The sequence below is a fragment of the Salmo salar genome, unplaced genomic scaffold (genome assembly GCF_905237065.1).
Source record: "Salmo salar unplaced genomic scaffold, Ssal_v3.1, whole genome shotgun sequence".
Classification (NCBI taxonomy): domain Eukaryota; kingdom Metazoa; phylum Chordata; class Actinopteri; order Salmoniformes; family Salmonidae; genus Salmo; species Salmo salar.
This window is the reverse complement of record NW_025548549.1, coordinates 369697-389580: the sequence shown is the minus strand read 5'-3', so window position 1 is coordinate 389580 and position 19884 is coordinate 369697. Positions and strand designations below refer to the sequence as shown.

General features: G+C 35.9%; 1 long non-coding RNA gene across 1 annotated transcript; it reads right to left on the bottom strand.

Annotated features, from left to right (window-relative positions):
* Positions 1-4956: 4956 nt before the first annotated feature.
* On the bottom strand, positions 4957-11529 carry LOC123733130 (uncharacterized). The gene is made up of 2 exons (XR_006763607.1): positions 11442-11529; positions 4957-6187 (listed from the first exon to the last, which is right to left on the bottom strand). It is a non-coding gene; the product is annotated as an uncharacterized lncRNA (long non-coding RNA).
* Between the last annotated feature and the right edge of the window lie 8355 nt (positions 11530-19884).

The following is a 19884-nucleotide window of genomic DNA, read 5'->3' as shown; positions in this document are numbered from 1 at the left end:
ATAACTGTCTTTACCAGAGTAATGAATGAAGAAGCACTTTGGTTGTTGTTGCATGCCGTGTGGCTCAGATGGTAGAGCATGGTGTTTGCAACGCCAGGGTTGTGGGTTCGATTCCCACGGGGGACCAGTACGGAAGAAAAAAAAAATGTATGAAATGTATGCATTCACTACTGTAAGTCGCTCTGGATAAGAGCGTCTGCTAAATGACTAAAATGTAAATGCGATGTTTGTCATGTGACTGTCATTCAGAAAATGATTTCCTGTATCAGCTGATGATAGTTTAACATGTGACTGTAACTAAACAGCTACAGTATTATGTGTAATTATTGAAGAACCGCGTTAATGACAGTATCCATTTGGGTGTTGTCAATAAAGTTACGTTGTTTTCATTTATTATTATATCACTTTTCAACGGGAAAAGTTTTTTACAAAATCACTGGAGGACGTCATGGACAATTCATACAGTACAAAAACATATTCAAGTGTAGAATGCCCTTTTAAAAATCACACATTAGTTCAACAACTGCAGAGTTTGTGTCCCTGTTTTATTAGATAGTACTCACTGTATTTACTGGTGTTAATCAGATCAATGTCCCTGTTTTATAAGATAGTACTCACTGTATTTACTGGTGTTAATCAGATCAATGTCCCTGTTTTATTAGATAGTACTCACTGTATTTACTGGTGTTAATCAGATCAATGTCCCTGTTTTATTAGATAGTACTCACTGTATTTACTGGTGTTAATCAGATCAATGTCCATGTTTTATTAGATAGTGCTCACTGTATTTACTGGTGTTAATCAGATCAATGTCCCTGTTTTATTAGATAGTACTCACTGTATTTACTGGTGTTAACCAGATCAATGTCCCTGTTTTATTAGATAGTACTCACTGTATTTACTGGTGTTAATCAGTTCTCCAGTCTTCTCTTCTTCGTCCTCCTCTAATGTGACAGTCATCTCCCCCTCTTCATCCTCCACTCCAAAGACTGCATCTTCCTACTCTTCTTTAACTGTAACATCCTCCTCCTCTTTCACTCTGAACGCGTCTTCCTCTTCTTTAACTGAAACGTCTTTCTCTTCTTCTTTCACGGTAACAGCTTCACCCTGTACTTGTCTTTGTAGTGTGACATCCTCCTCTTCCTCTTTCACGACAACGTTCAGCCACAGTCCTTCTTTCTCCGTCCAGCAGACCTCATCTTTAGCAGGAGAAGAGTAGCTTAGTGAACTCATGGTCGGGGATAACAGCTAGTTAGCATTAGCGACTAGACTAGTGCTAACTTAACCAGCCAGCTAGTTGACTTACAGCGTAAATATGAAATTAAATGGGGTAGCTAGTTGTTTCCACATAAGTATGTTTAAATCATAGTAGCAAATAAACCACGAAATTGTCTAAAGAACTTGAATGTTCCGACTTTGTTGGCTAGCGAGCTACCGAGGTGGCTGCAGTTGTTGAAGAAGCGTTCCGTCCACTAGATTATACGTCACACTAGAAACATCGCCTGAAAGACACATATCGCCATCTGCTGTCTGGAGGGAGGAAACGCAGTTGAGGAGGGAAAACTATTTTTATTCTTCATTGAATTATAATATTATAAAGCAGTTTAGGGAAACGTTTTTTTCCTCTCCATTAAATATTAATATTATATCAACACGTACAAAGAGCAACAAGTGTTGTTTGATTAATTCAGTTTTTTTTATGAGAATTTAAAACAAACTCTACATTTACTCCACATCTGTATTTCTGATTCAGTCAAATAACTAGATATCAAAATAAGCACCTAGTTATTGATACCCTTGATAAAGATGAGCTAAAATTACTGTATGAAATAAATAAATTAACTTTACCCACTACCAGGATATTTTAGCCCAAAACCTGGTTACCTCTCTGCTAGGAGGCTGAAACTTGGCCATAAGTGGATCTTCCAGCAAGACACATCAACATCCACAAAGAAATGGTTAATTGGGCACAAAATCAACATTTTCAATGGCCATCTCAGTCTTCGGACTTGAACTCCATTGAAAACCTGTGGTTTGAATTGAACAGGGCAGTCCATAAGACAGACTAAATAAAACAAAGACCTGGAGAGATTCTGTATGGAGGAAGGGTCTAAGGTCCCACCCAATGTGTTCTCTAATCTCATAAAACATTTCAGTGTTGTTATCCTCCCAAGGGGAGGGTGCTGGAGTATTGAAAACATGGGTAGCAATAATTCAGACCCCTACCTTTTGAGAATTACATTTTACACTAAATCTCTTTCTCTGAGCAATTGTATTAGTATAAAATAATATAATTTCCTTTTTTTGTGTTGGTGTAACAATACATCATGTAGATGTATATAATGAACAGACTAGGTCTATACTGCTCCTACATGGTGTAACAATACATCATGTAGATGTATATAATGAACAGACTAGGTCTATACTGCTCCTACATGGTGTAACAATACATCATGTAGATGTATATAATGAACAGACTAGGTCTATACTGCTCCTACATGGTGTAACAATACATCATGTAGATGTATATAATGAACAGACTAGGTCTATACTGCTCCTACATGTTGTAACAATACATCACGTAGATGTATATAAAGAACAGACTAGGTCTACACTGCTCCTACATGGTGTAACAATACATCATGTAGATGTATATAATGAACAGACTAGGTCTATACTGCTCCTACATGGTGTAACAATACATCATGTAGATGTATATAATGAACAGACTAGGTCTATACTGCTCCTACATGGTGTAACAATACATCATGTAGATGTATATAATGAACAGACTAGGTTCTATCCTATTCTACTGTATCTTAGTCTATGTATTACTCATCTCATATGTATATACTGTATTCTATCCTATTCTACTGTATCTCTCTATGTATTACTCATCTCATATGTATATACTGTATTCTATCCTATTCTACTGTATCTTAGTCTATGTATTACTCATCTCATATGTATATACTGTATTCTATCCTATTCTACTGTATCTGTCTATGTATTACTCATCTCATATGTATATACTGTATTCTATACTATTCTACTGTATCTGTCTATGTATTACTCATCTCATATGTATATACTGTATTCTATCCTATTCTACTGTATCTTAGTCTATGTATTACTCATCTCATATGTATATACTGTATTCTATCCTATTCTACTGTATCTTAGTCTATGTATTACTCATCACATATGTATATACTGTATTCTATACTATTCTACTGTATCTTAGTCTATGTATTACTCATCTCATATGTATATACTGTATTCTATACTATTCTACTGTATCTCTCTATGTATTACTCATCTCATATGTATATACTGTATTCTATCCTATTCTACTGTATCTTAGTCTATGTATTTCTCATCTCATATGTATATACTGTATTCTATCCTATTCTACTGTATTTTAGTCTAAGCCACTCTGACATTGCTCGTCCAAATATTTATATATTCTTAATTCCATTCCTTTACTTTAGATGTGTGTATTTGTTGTGAAGTTGTTACATATTATTGCACTGTTGTCCTTGAGTGGTCCAGCCAGAGCCCGGACTTGAACCCGATCAAACATCTCTGGAGAGACCTGAAAATAGTTGTGCAGCGATGCTCCCCATCCAACCTGACAGAGCTTGAGAGGATCTGCAGAGAAGAATGGGAGAAACTCCCCAAATACAGGTGTGCCAAGCTTCTAGTGTCATACCCAAGAAGACTCAAGGCTGTAATCGCTGCCAAAGGTGTTTCAACAAAGTACTGAGTTAAGGGTCTGAACACTTATGTAAATGTAGGATTGGGCCGTTGTCATCAAACTTCCATGATTAGTAAGAATTAGGGTAGATTTATAGGACTATTGTTTTTATGATTCATACATACTTTCCTAACCCTAAAATGTACCTAAATAATCTACAAGATCAGAGTATTTTTAAATCTACCAGTTGGTGTTGAAACAGAGACGAATGATGACTTTCTTGAATTGATCCCTAGTTTCTGACTCCGTGTATTCTATTGAGTCCGTCAACAAAATTAGAATGAAAAGGTATTTACAGGTACAACATTCTAATTAAAGGTATTACCGTATTTAAAAGAATGGCTTAAGATGAAATGGACTCTAAACCCTATTGAATGAAAACTCCATGACAAAATCTGTTGGCCAACAACTGTGAGGGTTTTCAGCCAGGTATCAACACATGCAGAGTGTGAGTAAGCAAGACATACATTCCTAAATGGGGATCGGCCCCAGTCTCCTGGTAAAACACCAGAACCCTCCCCCTACAGCATTAATGTTCATTTTGAGAAAGTAGCACTACAGTCTCCGGGTAAAAAACTACTTTTGGGTAAAAAGACGCGACACCTGTCTATGAATTTGAGAGGTTACATTGATGCTCCAGATACTCAACTAGTCTAAAGCAGACCAGTTTTATTGCTTTTTTAATCATAACAACAGTTTTCAGCTGTGCTAACATAATTGCAAAAGGGTTTTCTAATGATCAATTAGCCTTTTAAAATGATAAACTTGGATTAACTAACACAACGTGCCATAGGAACACAGGAGAGATGGTTGCTGATAATGGGCCTCTGTACGCCTATGTAGATATTCCATTAATAATCATCTGTTTCCAGCTACAATAGTCATTTACAACATTAACAATGTCTACACTGTATTTCAGATCAATTTGATGCTATTTTAATGGACAAAAATTGCTTTCTTTTAAAAACAAGGTTATTTCTAAGTGACCCCAAACTGTTGAACGGTAGTGTACATCTACATCCTCCCATGTTGCTGAACCACTGATCAATAACTCCCTATTACAGGAAAAAACACTATTTCCATTGGTTGTTAGTACTGTACTGACCTCTCGTCCTCTGTCTCTCTCGTACTCTGCCTTGTGTATTTATCTTCAAAATATTCTTATAGTCCCAACATAGAACCAAATAGACTTCCCAAAATAATATGGCATTTACTTTATTTCACATTTATTTAATCAGATATGTCAATTGAGAACCAATACGCATTTACAATGACAATCTGAATGAAGAAATACTAATATCAATCTATTTAATAATTAACATGTTTGAAATATCCCAATGATATAGTGAACAACATTTAGGGGTTTACACTTGCATTCAATCAATCTTAAGTTCATAATCAAATCATTTTTTTTTACTCTTTTAATCCGATTTTCGACATGATCATGTCTTGAGCTGGGAAAAACATGTAGACCTATTTTTCAGTATGATTTCATTCATACAATATTATTTAATGTAGAATGAACAAAAACACAATTTCTCAATCAAAAACATAAGTCAGAACACAGCCTCTCTATTCTCTCATGTGATTTCAGGTCCTCTGACTGGGAAAATGTCTTTTCACAATGAGAGCAGTGGTATGTCTTCTCCTCCTGTGTATTAGTATGTTGGAAAGGCTTTTCTCCTGTGTGTGTTCTCTCATGCTTTTTCAAGCTCCCTAACCGGGTAAAACTCTTTTCACATCGGGAACATTTGTAAGGCTTTTCTCCTGAGTGTATTCTCTCATGCGCTTTCAGGCTCCCTCGATGGGTAAAACTATTTTCACAATTGGAACAGTGGTAAGGCTTTTCTCCTGTGTGTATTCTCTCATGCTCCTTCAGGCTCGCATACCACCTAAAATTCCTTCCACAGTGTGAACAGTGATAAGGCTTCTCTCCAGTGTGTCCCCTCTCATGTGTTTTCAGGCTCCCTAACTGAGTAAAACTCTTTACACAGTGGGAACAGTGGTACGGCTTCTCTCCAGAGTGTCTTCTCATATGTATTTTCAGGTTCCCTAACCCAGTAAATATCTTTCCACACTGAGAGCAGTGGTAGGTCTTCCTATCTTCTGTGTGTATTTCTTCATGTTGTTTCAGGTACCGTAACTGGGTAAACCTCTTTCCACACTGGGAACATTGGAAACTCTTTTCTCTTGTGTGTGTCCTCTCATGCTCTTTTAGGTTCCCTAACTTGGTAAAACTCTTTCCACAGTGGGAGCATTCGTAAGGGTTTTCTCCTGTATGCGTTCTCTCATGTACTTTCAGGTTCCTTAACCACTTAAAACGCTTTCCACACTGGGAACAGTGGTGTTGTCTCGCTGGTTTGGGCGTCTCTGGGTCTGGTTCCCCTAAAGGAGTCTCCCTGCTGTCAGAGTGAGAGTCTGGTCCCTCTCCTACCAAAGACAAACAGAGTTTTTAGTTAAATATTAAACAGAGAACTGAATTAAACCTCCATAAAATAAAACTGTCTTCCTGTGAGGCTAGATTCCTCAAAAACCTGAAGTCAGTTTTCAGAACATTACATAATTTAATAAAAACTTGGTGGCCGCCCTAATAATAATAATAATGTAGAACATAAAATCTAATCTTTCTCACATGTTTATAGGCTGAGCAGAGCTCTACAATAGGGAAAGGGGGATACCTAGTCAACTGAATGGATTCAACTGAAATGTGTGTCCCGTATTTAACCCAACCCCTCTGAATCAGAGAGGTGTGCGGGGCTGCCTTAATAGACATCCACGTCATCGGCAGCCAGGGAACAGTGGGTTAACTTCCTTGCTCAGGGGCAGAATGACAGCGTTTTTACCTTGTCAGCTCGGGGATTTGATCCAGCAACCTTTCGGTTACTGGCTCCTACCTGCCAGGCTACATAATGTCGTATTTTAGGCTGAGCAGAGCTCTATAATAATAGATAATGTCATGTTTATAGGCTGAGCAGAGCTGTATAATAATAGATCATGTTTATAGGCTGAGCAGAGCTGTATAATAATAGATAATGTCATGTCTATAGGCTGAGCAGAGCTCTATAATAATAGATAATGTCATGTTTATAGGCTGAACAGAGCTCTATAATAATAAATAATGTCATGTTTACAGGCTGAGCAGAGCTCTATAATAATAGATAATGTCATGTTTACAGGCTGAGCAGAGCTCTATAATAATAGATAATGTCATGTTTATAGGCTGAGCAGAGCTCTATAATAATAGATCATGTTTATAGGCTGAGCAGAGCTCTATAATAATAGATCATGTTTATAGGCTGAGCACAGCGCTATAATAATAGATAATGTCATGTTTATAGGCTGAACAGAGCTCTATAATAATAGATAATGTTTATAGGCTGATCAGAGCTCTATAATAATAGATAATGTCATGTTTATAGGCTGAACAGAGCTATATAATAATAGATAATGTCATGTTTATAGGCTGAGCAGAGCTCTATAATAATAGATAATGTCATGTTTATAGGCTGAACAGAGCTCTATAATAATAGATAATGTCATGTTTATAGGCTGATCAGAGCTCTATAATAATAGATAATGTCATGTCTTCAGGCTGATCAGAGCTCTATAATAATAGATAATGTCATGTTTATAGGCTGAGCAGAGCTCTATAATAATAGATAATGTCATGTTTACAGGCTGATCAGAGCTCTATAATAATAGATAATGTCATGTTTACAGGCTGATCAGAGCTCTATAATAATAGATAATGTCATGTTTCCAGGCTGATCAGAGCTCTATAATAATAGATAATGTCATGTTATAGGCTGAACAGAGCTCTATAATAATAGATAATGTCATGTTTATAGGCTGAACAGAGCTCTATAATAATAGATAATGTCATGTTTATAGGCTGAACAGAGCTCTATAATAATAGATCATGTCATGTTTATAGGCTGAACAGAGCTCTATAATAATAGATAATGTCATGTTTATAGGCTGATTAGAGCTCTATAATAATAGATCATGTTTATAGGCTGAGCAGAACTCTATAATAATAGATAATGTCATGTGTATAGGCTGATCAGAGCTCTATAATAATAGATAATGTCATGTTTATAGGCTGAACAGAGCTCTATAATAATAGATAATGTCATGTTTATAGGCTGATCTGAGCTCTATAATAATAGATCATGTTTATAGGCTGAGCAGAGCTCTATAATAATAGATAATGTCATGTTATAGGCTGATCTGAGCTCTATAATAATAGATCATGTTTATAGGCTGAGCAGAGCTCTATAATAATAGATAATGTCATGTTTATAGGCTGATCAGAGCTCTATAATAATAGATCATGTTATAGGCTGATCTGAGCTCTATAATAATAGATAATGTCATGTTATAGGCTGATCAGAGCTCTATAATAATAGATAATGTCATGTTATAGGCTGATCAGAGCTCTATAATAATAGATAATGTCATGTTTATAGGCTGATCAGAGCTCTATAATAATAGATAATGTCATGTTTATAGGCTGATCAGAGCTCTATAATAATAGATAATGTCATGTTTATAGGCTGATCAGAGCTCTATAATAATAGATAATGTCATGTTTATAGGCTGATCAGAGCTCTATAATAATAGATAATGTCATGTTTATAGGCTGAACAGAGCTCTATAATAATAGATAATGTCATGTTTATAGGCTGATCAGAGCTCTATAATAATAGATAATGTCATGTTATAGGCTGATCAGAGCTCTATAATAATAGATAATGTCATGTTATAGGCTGATCAGAGCTCTATAATAATAGATAATGTCATGTTATAGGCTGATCAGAGCTCTATAATAATAGATCATGTTTATAGGCTGATCAGAGCTCTATAATAATAGATAATGTCATGTTATAGGCTGATCAGAGCTCTTTAATAATAGATAATGTCATGTTATAGGCTGATCAGAGCTCTATAATAATAGATAATGTCATGTTTATAGGCTGATCAGAGCTCTATAATAATAGATAATGTCATGTTTATAGGCTGATCAGAGCTCTATAATAATAGATAATGTCATGTTATAGGCTGATCAGAGCTCTATAATAATAGATAATGTCATGTTATAGGCTGATCAGAGCTCTATAATAATAGATAATGTCATGTTATAGGCTGATCAGAGCTCTATAATAATAGATAATGTCATGTTATAGGCTGATCAGAGCTCTATAATAATAGATAATGTCATGTTATAGGCTGAACAGAGCTCTATAATAATAGATAATGTCATGTTTACAGGCTGATCAGAGCTCTATAATAATAGATAATGTCATGTTATAGGCTGATCAGAGCTCTATAATAATAGATAATGTCATGTTTATAGGCTGATCAGAGCTCTATAATAATAGATAATGTCATGTTTATAGGCTGATCAGAGCTCTATAATAATAGATAATGTCATGTTTATAGGCTGAACAGAGCTCTATAATAATAGATAATGTCATGTTTATAGGCTGATCAGAGCTCTATAATAATAGATAATGTCATGTTATAGGCTGATCAGAGCTCTATAATAATAGATAATGTCATGTTATAGGCTGATCAGAGCTCTATAATAATAGATAATGTCATGTTATAGGCTGATCAGAGCTCTATAATAATAGATCATGTTTATAGGCTGATCAGAGCTCTATAATAATAGATAATGTCATGTTATAGGCTGATCAGAGCTCTTTAATAATAGATAATGTCATGTTATAGGCTGATCAGAGCTCTATAATAATAGATAATGTCATGTTTATAGGCTGATCAGAGCTCTATAATAATAGATAATGTCATGTTTATAGGCTGATCAGAGCTCTATAATAATAGATAATGTCATGTTATAGGCTGATCAGAGCTCTATAATAATAGATAATGTCATGTTATAGGCTGATCAGAGCTCTATAATAATAGATAATGTCATGTTATAGGCTGATCAGAGCTCTATAATAATAGATAATGTCATGTTATAGGCTGATCAGAGCTCTATAATAATAGATAATGTCATGTTATAGGCTGAACAGAGCTCTATAATAATAGATAATGTCATGTTTACAGGCTGATCAGAGCTCTATAATAATAGATAATGTCATGTTATAGGCTGATCAGAGCTCTATAATAATAGATAATGTCATGTTTATAGGCTGATCAGAGCTCTATAATAATAGATAATGTCATGTTTATAGGCTGATCAGAGCTCTATAATAATAGATCATGTTTATAGGCTGAACAGAGCTCTATAATAATAGATAATGTCATGTTTATAGGCTGATCAGAGCTCTATAATTATAGATAATGTCATGTTATAGGCTGAACAGAGCTCTATAATAATAGATAATGTCATGTTATAGGCTGATCAGAGCTCTATAATAATAGATAATGTCATGTTTATAGGCTGATCAGAGCTCTATAATAATAGATCATGTTTATAGGCTGATCAGAGCTCTATAATAATAGATAATGTCATGTTTATAGGCTGATCAGAGCTCTATAATAATAGATAATGTCATGTTATAGGCTGATCAGAGCTCTATAATAATAGATAATGTCATGTTATAGGCTGAACAGAGCTCTATAATAATAGATAATGTCATGTTTATAGGCTGATCAGAGCTCTATAATAATAGATAATGTCATGTTTATAGGCTGATCAGAGCTCTATAATAATAGATAATGTCATGTTATAGGCTGAACAGAGCTCTATAATAATAGATAATGTCATGTTTATAGGCTGATCAGAGCTCTATAATAATAGATAATGTCATGTTATAGGCTGATCAGAGCTCTATAATAATAGATAATGTCATGTTATAGGCTGTATTTGATCCAATGTAAATAACATTTTGTTGGTGTCCCACTTCATCTCTAAAGTAATAATTACCATATTTTCTAAATGATAATTCTTTAGTTCAGCCTTTCCTTGAAATGGCTATTTTATTTTATGTTTTTTTGTAGACTTACAAACGTTTGCTAATATGTTCAGTCTCCCCAAAACGCTTGTCCTTTTGCTAATATGTTCAGTCTCCCCATAACACATGTCCATTTCATGTCAATAATGCATCTTATTTTATGTATTTCTCCAACATTATTTAGAAATCTGCTTTTTGTTGGTATACACACTCCACACAAGGCCTACAATAGACACACATCAAAAGTTTCATTTATAACTTGTTTGCCATTCTGTGAGACAATTAAGTTGTTATTTTGTGGTGGGAGGGACTCTGATGGTATGCACATGTCACAGTTAAGCAATAAGACCAGAGGAAGTGTGGTATATGGCCAATATAGCATGGTTAAAGACTGTCCTTATGTACAACACAGCACAACGTGCCTGGATACAGCCCTTAGCCGTGGTATATTGGCCATATATCACAAACCAGAGGTGGCTTATTGCAATTATAAACTGGTTACCAATGTAATCAGAACAGTAAAAATACATGTTGTCATACCCATGGTATACGGCCTGATATACCACGGCTGTCAGCCAATCAGCATTCAGGGCTTTAATCACCCATTTTAAAATGTAGCTTTAACATTATATTATAACATAAATTGCTATAGTACAGAACAACATTTTCAAGTATAGAATTTTAGTAGCATGCTGCTTTAAAACAACACATTCGTTTAAAATTGTTGGACAGTTAGAGCCCGTTTTTAAGACAGTACTTACTGATGGTAATCAGATCTCCTGACTCCTCTGTCAATATGACAGTAATCTCTCCCTCTTTCTCCTCCTTCACTTCAAAAACTACATCCTCCTCTTTCTCCTCTTCTTTTACAGTAACAGCTTCACCCTCTACTTCTTCTTTTACTGTAACAGCTTCCTCTTTCTCTTCCTCCTCTTCTTTCACTGTAACAGCTTCACCCTCTACTTCTTGTTTTACTGTGACATCCTCCTCTTCCTTCTCCTCTTTCACGACAATGTTCAGCCCCAGAGCTTCTTTCTCCGTCCAGCAGACCTCCTCTTCTTTAACAGGAGGGGAGTAGTTTAGGGAGCTCATGTTCGGGGATGTTAGCTAGCTAGCTAGCTAGTTAGCATGAGCGACTAGTTTAGTGCTAGGCTAACTTATCAAGCCAGCTAGTTGACTAACAATGTACCTATAACATGTAAATGGGGGCAATTAACTAGATGTCAGAAGTATATTTAAAACACAGAGGCAAATATGCACAGAAACAGTCTAAATGTTTCTGCGTCACGCTGCAGCATCACCTGAAAGACGCACATCGCCGTCTGCTGACTGGAGGGAAACGTAGTTAAGATACGTTTTTGTTGTTGTTGCACACAAATTTATTTTTCATTCCTTTCATGAAATAATAATATTATATTGAGACGTTCAAATAGAGCAATGCATATTTTAAGTGAGAATTTAAAACATACTATCATTCACATCTGTATTTAAGGCAGTTTCATATTCATTCATTAATTTGGTCACTGCGCTCAATGCAATGGCACTTACAAATGTAGATACTTCAAACACCCCCAAACAGGGAAACAGATCCCAATCACAGGTGTTATCAGGTGCACCACTAAGGCAGTTATTTATCTTTTCATTTGTCCTTGTGGTAAAATCTTTTTGGAAGCGAACCCCTTGATTTCGTCCCTACATTATATCGGCATCGAACACGTCACCCTCCCTAGGAGAGGGGGTGACCTCGACAATTTATTGTTAAAAACAAGAGGCTGTCTGGATCTTTAATTTAAAGACCTTTGCTCCCGTCTGTCTCAACGTAGCCATTATTGTAATATTGCTATTCATTGTAAATGTTTGGAGGTCTATGTATCCATTATTGTAATATTGCTATTCATTGTAAATGTTTGGAGGTCTATGTATCCATTATTGTAATATTGCTATTCATTGTAAATCTTTGCAGGTCTATGTATCCATTATTGTAATATTGCTATTCATTGTAAATGTTTGGAGGTCTATGTATCCATTATTGTAATATTGCTATTCATTGTAAATGTTTGGAGGTCTATGTATCCATTATTGTAATATTGCTATTCATTGTAAATGTTTGGAGGTCTATGTATCCATTATTGTAATATTGCTATTCATTGTAAATGTTTGGAGGTCTATGTATCCATTATTGTAATATTGCTATTCATTGTAAATGTTTGGAGGTCTATGTATCCATTATTGTAATATTGCTATTCATTGTAAATGTTTGGAGGTCTATGTATCCATTATTGTAATATTGCTATTCATTGTAAATGTTTGGAGGTCTATGTATCCATTATTGTAATATTTCTATTCATTGTAAATGTTTGTAGGTCTACATAGCCAAATTGTATCTATGATCGTATGCTATCCATTTATGTTTTCATATGTTCTATTTATATCTGTAAATGAACCAATGATATCAGGCCACACTCAGACATGATTACAGACACCTGTGTGTGTCCTTTGACACAATATAAACCAGTTACCTGCAGTGTTTGTCATTATACCGTGATGAAGACAGCTTGTCTGTGGAAACGTTGGTTATTAGGTTATTAAATTATTGCATCTGAGCTCCTGGAGCGTGAGGTTCTCCTTTTCTTTTTCAGGCCACCGGGTCTGACAACTTGGATGGAAAAATGACTGAGGATAATAGAGGACGACATCGCCACTCCTATTTGCCATATGTTCAATATAAGCCTACTAGAAAGTGAGAAAACCCTACCTTGTCACAACACAACTGATTGGCTCAAATGCATTAAGGAAAGACATTTCACAAATTAACTTTTTATTATTATTTGTTCTGTGACAAATGGTGAATTAGTTATTGATTTATACCACTTTTAAATGGCATTTTATATATTTATGTATTTCTATAAAATCAAAACTGGAATTTTGTTTAAAAAAAGTTGTAAAAGTATGCTAGACATGTATATAATAAATCTAGTTTGATGTTTCTGTGATAATCAATGAATTAGTTATTGATTTATACCATTTTAAATGGCTTTTGGCCAATGTCTGTTGAATATCTGAATGTGTGAATATAAATCCAACTTTACCTCGGTCTTAACTTTCATTGCCTAGGTCTCATTTTTAGCCATCTTACTCATTGCTATAACCAGGACATTGTGATTAGGAAACTATGAGAACCACACAAAGTCCAGGGGTTGATCACACTCTACCACTAAGGGTCAGTTTAGTTGGAGCAACGTAAGACAGTCTCGTGTTCCAATTGTATGTTTTAGTAGCATGAATTGTTCCGGTTCACACCGAGGTGAAGAGCGGAATAATGGAAGGAATGAATCCCAGCCTGACCCTCATCACCTGTGGAAGGCGGGACTTCCAGTCCGGAGCGGATTTCATTGGCCTTTTCAGGTGTGATTTTAGATCCTTCAACCGAAGTCGCGACTCCCTATAGTATGTTGTACCAAAGTTGACTGACCCTGAAGGGAACTACACTGCCATAAATACAAGGAAAGTCAAGTAGTGTTAAATAAAAAAAAAAAAAAAAATACAAATCCAGCAAGGCACCAACTTTGAGAAGGGTTTAAAACAAAGGTTTCAGACAATGTATAAATGTTATTGAATGTAGGTATGTTTCTCCTTTAATGTAATGGCATTGAAAACAATTGAAAAAAAGGCGAATATCTGTGTTTGACTACCCATACTAACATACTGTATACAACTTACTTAATGAGTATATACTACATACTATTAGTTAATTGTAGTATACTGTAACTACATACTTAATGAGTATATACTACATACTATTAGTTAATTGTAGTATTCTGTAACTACATACTTAATGAGTATATACTACATACTATTAGTTAATTGTAGTATACTGTATATTAGATACTTAATGAGTATATACTACATACTATTAGTTAATTGTAGTATACTGTAACTACATACTTAATGAGTATATACTACATACTATTAGTTAATTGTAGTATTCTGTAACTACATACTTAATGAGTATATACTACATACTATTAGTTAATTGTAGTATACTGTAACTACAACCTGTTATGGCTAGGGGGCAGTATTTTCACGGCCGGATAAAAAACGTACCCGATTTAATGTGATTATTACTCCTGCCCAGAAACTAGAATATGCATATAATTATTAGCTTTGGATAGAAAACACCCTAAAGTTTCTAAAACTGTTTGAATGGTGTCTGTGAGTATAACAGAACTCATTTGGCAGGCCAAAACCTGAGAAGATTCCTTACAGGAAGTGCCCTCGCTGACCATTTCTTGGCCTTCTACACTCTCTTTATTGAAAACTGAGGATCTCTGCCGTAACGTGACACTTCCTACGGCTCCCATAGGCTCTCAGAAGGCGGCAAAACGGTGAATGATGACTCTGCTGTCTCTGGCTGAAAAACAGTGCTGTCACGTCCTGACCAGTAAAAGGGGTTATTTGTTATTGTAGTTTGGTCAGGGTGTGGCAGGGAGTGTTTGTTTTGGGTGTTTTGGGTGATGTTCTATGTTTGTATTGACTGCTATGTAGGTTAAATGTACACTTCAAATGCAGCTGTCCTACAACATATCTGTACCTTCTTCTTGATCCCAATTGCATTATGTCCATGTTCTGTCCTATAAGAATTTCAAAGGAAGAGAAAATGTGTCAAAGAATAGTCTTACAAGTATTAATATATATATATATATATATATATATATATATATATATATATATATTTTTTTTTTTTTAAATGAATATTGAAAGATATATGGCATCGACATACAATGTAATGTAAAATAGAAGAACATATTGGAGAAAGCACTAGCCAATACAGTACTGCCATACAGTAACAGTACTGCCATACAGGCATAATATCACATTTCAAGATATCTTTGTACACAAATTGTTCAATATTTTATCAGGCTGACTTGAAAGATTATACACAACATTTTGCTGCGTGGCAATACTGTGTTTGGATTCTGAAGGGCATTTATACAAGAGAGGTAGTCTAGACACTGTATTAATACCATTATGCATTTGAATCCCATCTACAGCTACCATCTAAGATATTAATTTCCCTCCACAAGGGGGCGGACATGTAACGTTTCCAAAATGGGATAGTATTGTCCATGTAACGTTTCCAAAATGGGATAGTATTGTACATGTAACGTTTCCACAATGGGATAGTATTGTACATGTAACGTTCTGCCCCCTTGTGAGTTAATAGTATTGCATGCTGTAGCAGGCTATATAAAGAGGAAGACCTCCATTGACGATTCAGTTCGTTGTAACATCTCGTCTGGACAGGTCACCGTCCTTAGTTAGTTAGTTAACAAAGCTAACGTTAGCTAGTTCATTATCACAAAAATGAGAACTGCTCTAGATTGGAAACTTACGTTAATGAGTGTAAAGCCATGTTGTCTTTATGGAAACGATATACAATATATGGGAAAGAATATAGTTGAGGAAATAATCCAAACCTAGTTGTGCCTAGTTAGGACATAACGTTAGCTAGCTAGCTAACGGTACTGTAGCTCATACAACGCCGACGGTCAAACCCGGCTTTCTAATATTAACATTAATTAACTATAGTAACGTTATGGAAGATATTCACAGAAAACCATCATTGTCTTCGTTATTCATTATTAGTATGTTATATTATTATAATACATTATTTCGAGACATATTCAGAGCCAAACATCAACCCAACTTAACCTTTTTAACTGTTGTCGCATCCAAACTTGTCACCATCGTTTTCAGTTGTAATTGCGAAGTTCCCGGAAGAAGTCCAGCAACAACGGAGGTTCCTCGATGAACCCACCTTCTAACAAGTTCTTTGAAGAACCTTTTGGGGCTGTTTTTCATTGACCAAGAACCCTACGGTTCTTAGGGGATCTGAGAACAACTCCAGTTGAACCCTTCATTTTTAGAGTGTAGTCGGCTCTATTTACTCTCAGATTCAAACATGATGATTAGTATCAACGATCAAGTCTGCTGCTGCTGCTCCAATACAGTATGAGGTGAGACGGTGAACTGATGTTGAACTGGGCAGTCAGCTGCTGCTGCTCCAATACAGTATGAGGTGAGACGGTGAACTGATGTTGAACTGGGCAGTCAGCTGCTGCTGCTCCAATACAGTATGAGGTGAGACGTGAACTGATGTTGAACTGGGCAGTCAGCTGCTGCTGCTCCAATACAGTATGAGGTGAGACGGTGAACTGATGTTGAATCATAATGATTAAGTTAATTAAAATGAATTAGTGAAACTGTTAAAAAATAGTATATGTCATATTCAATATTTTACTCTATTGTTATCATAGAGGGGGCTTCCAAACAGGAAGCGCCCCCTCTGACTATTTCTTGGCCTTCTTGATCATCTCTATCCAAAACAGGGGATCTCTGCTGTAACGTGACATTTTCTAACGCTCCCATAGGCTCTCAGAAGGCGCCAGAACTTTGAACTTTGCAGGCCATGGCTGAAAAACAGTAGCGCATTTGGATAGTGGTCGATCTGAAAACAATGAGACTGGGGGCGCGTGCGCGAGCCGACACCATGTTTTTATTTTTTCGTCTTTGAACGAAAACAGGGTTTCCCAGTCGGAATATTATCGCTTTTTTACGAGAAAAAATTGCATAAAAATTTATTTTAAACAGTGTTTGACATGCTTTGAAGTACGGTAATGGAATATTTTGAAATTTTTTGTCACGAAACACGCCGGGCGCGTCACCCTTCTTTACTCTTCGGATAGTGTCTTGAACGCACAAACAAAACGCCGTTATTTGGATATAACTATGGATTATTTGGAACCAAACCAACATTTGTTATTGAAGTAGAAGTCCCGGGAGTGCATTCTGACGAAGAACAACAAAGGTAATCCAATTTTTCTTATAGTAAATCTGAGTTTGGTTAGTACCAAACTTGGTGGCTGTCAAAATAGCTAGCCATGATAGCCGGGCTATCTACTCAGAATATTGCAAAATGTGCTTTCACCGAAAAGCTATTTTAAAGTCGGACACCGCGATTGCATAAAGGAGTTCTGTATCTATAATTCTTAAAATAATTGTTATGTTTTTTGTGAACGTTTATCGTGAGTAATTTAGTAAATTCACCGGAAGTGTTCGGTGGGAATGCTAGTTCTGAACGTCACATGCTAATGTAAAAAGATGGTTTTTGATATAAATATGAACTTGATTGAACAAAACATGCATGTATTGTATAACATAATGTCCTAGGAGTGTCATCTGATGAAGAGCATCAAAGGTTAGTGCTGCATTTAGCTGTGGTTTTGTTTTTTGTGACATTATATGCTAGCTTGAAAAGTGGGTGTCTGATTATTTCTGGCTGGGTAATCTCCTGACATAATCTAATGTTTTGCTTTCGTTGTAAAGCCTTTTTGAAATCTGACAGTGTAGTTAGATAAAGGAGAGTCTTGTCTTTAAAATGCTGTAAAATAGTCATATGTTTGAAAAATGGAAGTTTTCGGATTTTCGAGGACTTTGTATTTCGCGCCACGCCCATCATTGGATATTGGAGCAGGTGTTCCGCTAGCGGAACGTCTAGATGTAAGAGGCTAGACGTGCTAACGAGCTAGACGTGCTAACGAGCTAGACGTGCAAAAATCCAAACCTCAAAACATAAATGGAAAAACCAAAGACTGTAACACCTTAAGAGAATGCTTACCACCAACAGAAAACAACTTCCATTTCTCATTATAATCAACTACAATGCTTCACCTTCACCAATATAAACATGGTGTCTACTGGCTGTCAACAATTAAAAACAAGAAAAAACACGTATTTTTTCCCCCACTAGCTTCTAGAACTCTCGTCTTCCTAAAACTCACTAGCTTCTAGAACTCTCGTCTTCCTAAATCCCACTAGCTTCTAGAACTCTCGTCTTCCTAAAACTCACTAGCTTCTAGAACTCTCGTCCCCTTGGAACGAGCCCAAACAAAAATCATCTCCAATAAGGAAAAACGTGCAGTCAAAAAAAGATCCATGGCAACTCACTGGCTAAACGCAAAACTTTTTGACTACCCAACCTTGAGACAGTTACAAACCAAATTGTCCTCGTCATGGACACAACAATCAAAAACACTGTTGTTTTGACAAGTAGCATTAAATCAATGATATCGATTAGGCGGGAAATCAGGTTGTACGTGCTGTTGAAACTAACACACCTAAAAAACACATGGAAATGGAGATATATTTTACCTCGCTGATTAGAGGACAACCTGCAGAAGACAGTCAGCTACATTTTGGAGTGATACATTTAAATGTAGGGGTCGCTAAACAAAGGAACACAACACTTATTTGTCATCACTCATTAATATCATGTTGAAATCAATTGTGTGAGAGGAGGGAGATGAGGTTGCACGTCCTGTTAAAACTAACAGCTCAAAAACCACACGGAATCTGGGAATAATGTGTACATCCCTGGTTAGAGGACAATTTGTAGAAAACAGCCTGTTGCATTTTGATTCCAGTGGGTCAGCAACATGGTAAGTGTAACACAACTCTTTTTTTGTTAATCACTTTTTGTTAAATCACATAAATAGTAACTCTTCCATTTCAGAGCCTGGATTTTCCCCCTGAGGCTAATATCCATATCATGTTGAAATCAATTGAACAGGGGACAAACGTTTAGGGTTCTACATTGTGACATCATTAAAATATTCCTACTACAATGGTAAAACATTTTACATTGTGACATTAATTCATTGATATCATGAAACAACTCCTTCATGTATGTATTTTCTGATATTTGATCAGAAGTCTTTTATCAGATTATCTCTGGTCACAGCTATAAGATTTCTCTCCTGTGTGTGTTCTCTTGTGTACTGTCAGACCGCTAGATGAAACAAAACTCTTCCCACATTGACCACAGCTATAAGATTTCTCTCCTGTGTGTGTTCGTCAGTGTATTGTCAGATAGCTAGATTGACTAAAACTCTTCCCACATTGACCACAGCTATAAGGTTTCTCTCCTGTGTGTATTCTCTTGTGTTGAGTCAGATGGCAAGATTGACCAAAACTCTTCCCACATTGACCACAGCTATAAGATTTCTCTCCTGTGTGTGTTCTCTGATGAATTTTAATGCCTGATGAGGAAGTAAATCTCTTCCCACAGTCAGAGCAGCAGTGAGTTCTCTTCCCTGTGGATCTCTGCAGGTGTTTCTTGAGGTGTTCTGATCTGGAGAGACTCTT